The sequence below is a fragment of the Oncorhynchus nerka genome, linkage group LG13 (genome assembly GCF_034236695.1).
Source record: "Oncorhynchus nerka isolate Pitt River linkage group LG13, Oner_Uvic_2.0, whole genome shotgun sequence".
Lineage (NCBI taxonomy): Eukaryota > Metazoa > Chordata > Actinopteri > Salmoniformes > Salmonidae > Oncorhynchus > Oncorhynchus nerka.
In genome coordinates this window covers 23,997,030-24,000,798 of record NC_088408.1, presented here as the reverse complement: position 1 = coordinate 24,000,798, position 3,769 = coordinate 23,997,030, and positions in this window count along the sequence as shown.

Genomic DNA, 3,769 nt, shown 5'->3' with positions numbered 1-3,769 from the left:
GAAGGCCTTGGGGAGGGAGGGGGAGGGAGGACATCATACAGTATATAATTTGAAATGAGCTAAGACCAATATCTATGATTTTATTGTTATATACCTGAATCAATTGCTGTTGGCATGAAAATAGTTTTTACATAAAGACAAGTTATACTTTAATAAGTACAACTGTTGTGTGCAACAACTTGCAGGGTAATATCAAATCCTGTATTGATGGTTACATGAAAGAGGGCGGGTTTGCACTACTGTATCTTAACTTAATGGATGTGAGTGAAAAATGGGAACCAATGAGAGGATTTCTGGACTGGTTCCCAAGCCAATTGGCTGCCAGAGTGAAGAGGATTGATAATATGCTATAGCCAATAGGGAATCATAGACCGTATACGGTTTGAATGGACGGAGCGTACAGTAGGTGGGCTGTTTTCTTTAGACAAACACAGCTGCCATTGATCAATGCAGAGGAAGGAAGTGACCGTATTCCCATGGAGGAGAGAATGGATGGAGACACTAAGCCTGGGGCCACCCTATCCCCTATGTAGAGCCATATGGGCCCTGGTCAAAAGTAGTGCCCTGCACTAAAGAGCACTGTTAAGTGCTCAGGACTGATCCAATGAGGAGAGGAGAGGATGGAGAAATGGAAGCTTCTAGTGCTCAGGACTGATCCAATGAGGAGAGGAGAGGATGGAGAAACGGATGCTTCTAGTGCTCAAGACTGATCCCATGAGAGGAGAGGAGAGGATGGAGAAACGGATGCTACTAGTGCTCAGGACTGATCCCATGAGAGGAGAGGAGAGGATGGAGAAACGGATGCTTCTAGTGCTCAGGACTGATCCCATGAGGAGAGGAGAGGATGGAGAAATGGATGCTTCTAGTGCTCAGGACTGATCCCATGAGGAGAGGAGAGGATGGAGAAACGGATGCTTCTAGTGCTCAAGACTGATCCCATGAGAGGAGAGGAGAGGAGAGGATGGAGAAACGGATGCTACTAGTGCTCAGGACTGATCCCATGAGGAGAGGAGAGGATGGAGAAACGGATGCTTCTAGTGCTCAGGACTGATCCCATGAGGAGAGGAGAGGATGGAGAAACGGATGCTTCTAGTGCTCAGGACTGATCCTAGCCCAGCCTCAAAGGTCACACGCCAGCCACTAAGGGGGTTGGAAAGTCATAGTTGAGGTCGGACGGAATCTTTGTGAAGGACGAATTGGGTGTCTGTTCATATTTCCTTTTAATTCTGTTTAATATCCCCATGGCCACGTAGCTTGGCAAACCCACTTTACCATGACAGTAATTCCTTTTGGATAAAAGCATCTGCTAAATGGCATATATTCTATATAATACTGTATTATTATATTATATTTGTCTTGAAACTTAACAGGCACTCTTATCTAAATAGGATGCTAGCATGCTAAGTATCAGTCAGCCAGGACTGCGAGCGGAGCCTGCTGAGGCTCCTCTGGGTGGGCAACCATGGATTGATGATGGGGATTTCATGCATCTAGTTGACCGGGCTATGCCATAGACTGTACACTAATCTCATAGGTGATGCATCTGGGTTCCTACTAGAGGTCGACCGATTAATCGGAATGGCCGATTAATTAGGGCCGATTTCAAGTTTTCACAACAATTGGAAATCGGTATTTTTGGACACTGATTTGGCCGATCATTTTTTTTATTTTTTACACCTTTATTTAATCTTTATTTAACTAGGCAAGTCAGTTAAGAACACATTCTTATTTTCAATGACGGCCTAGGAATGGTGGGTTGACTGCCTTGTTCAGGGGAGGAACGACAGATTTTTACCTTGTCAGCTCGGGGGATTCAATCTTACAACCTTACGGTTAACTAGTCCAACGCTCTAACCACCTGCCTCTCATTGCACTCCACGAGGAGACTGCCTGTTATGCGAATGCAGTAAGCCAAGGTAAGTTGCTAGCTAGCATTAAACTTATCTTATAAAAAACAATCAATCAATCATAATCACTAGTTAACTACACATGGTTGATGATATTACTAGTTTATCTAGCGTGTCCTGCGTTGCATGTAATCGATGTGGTGCGCATCGTTGCTCCAATGTGTACTTAACCATAAACATCAACGCCTTTCTTAAAATCAATACACAGAATTATATATTTTGAAACCTGCATATTTAGCTAAAATAAATCCAGGTTAGCAGGCAACATTAACCAGGTGAAATTGTGTCACTTCTCTTGCGTTCATTGCACGCAGAGTCAGTGTATATGCAACAGTTTGGGCCGCCTAATTTGCCAGAATTTTACGTAATTATGACATAACATTGAAGGTTGTGCAATGTAACAGAAATATTTAGACTTATGGATGCCACCGATTAGATAAAATACGGAACGGTTCCGTAGTTTCACTGAAAGAATAAACGTTTTGTTTTCGAGATGATAGTTTCCGGATTCGACCATATTAATACCTAAGGCTCGTATTTCTGTGTGTTATCATGTTATAACTAAGTGATAGAGCAGTCTGACTGAGCGATGGTAGGCAGCAGCAGGCTCGTAAGCATTCATTCACACAGCACTTTCGTGCGTTTGCCAGCAGCTGTTTATGACTTCAAGCCTATCCTCTCCCGAGATTAGGCTGGTATAACCAATGTGAAATGGCTAGCTAGTTAGCAGGGTGCGCGCTAATAGGGTTTCAAATGTCACTCGCTCTGAGACTTGCAGTAGTTGTTCCCCTTGCTCTGCATGGGTAACGCTGCTTCGAGGGTGGCTGTTGTCGTTGTGTTCCTGGTTCGAGCCCAGGTAGGAGCGAGGAGAGGGACGGAAGCTATACTGTTACACTGGCAATACTAAAGTGCCTATAAGAACATCCAATAGTCAAAGGTTAATGAAATACAAATGGTATAGGGAGAAATAGTCCTATAATTCCTATAATAACTACAACCTAAAACTTCTTACCTGGGAATATTGAAGACTCATGTTAAAAGGAACCACCAGCTTTCATATGTTCTCCTGTTCTAAGCAAGGAACTTAAACGTTAGCTTTCTTACATGGCACATATTGCCCTTTTACTTTCTTCTCCAACTCTTTTTGTTTTTACATTATTTAAACCAAATTGAACATGTTTCATTATTTTATTTGAGGCTAAATTGATTTTATTGATGTATTATATTAAGATAAAATAAGTGTTCATTCAGTATTGTTGTAAGTGTCATTATTACAAATACATTCGAAAAATCGGCCGATTAATCGGTATTGGCTTTTTTTGGGTTGGTCTTTCAGTAATCGGTATCGGTATCGGCGTTGAAAAATCATAATCGGTCGACCTCTAGTTCCTACAAATATATACGTAGTTTAGGAGCTCCATGAAGATGAGATATACAGTACATAACCTATTTCCCAAGTATTGTGTGTCAATAAAATAATGTTGTCATGCTTGTCATGCAACCATGGTATGTATAGTTTGGAACTTTATTGTGAATACAGTCCTGTGGTATTGAGCAGTTCTGGTTTTTGGAATGTAGTTATTATGTAAGCGTCTTCATGGATTATTCATTTCTGCTATCACTGGTTTGTCAATGTCCTCAACCCCAGTGTTGTCTTAAGTGTTGCATAGTAAATAACTTCCCTCTTTGTACTCTTTTTAAAGCAATGTCTGAAAAATACAATTACATTATTGTCAGGGAACCAAAAGTTTCAATGTATAGTCCTGTCACAATCATTTGATCATATCTCTAAACCTTCACGGAATAAATACATGTTAATATATATATATACATTAGATAGATGAAAAAAATCTTATAACACG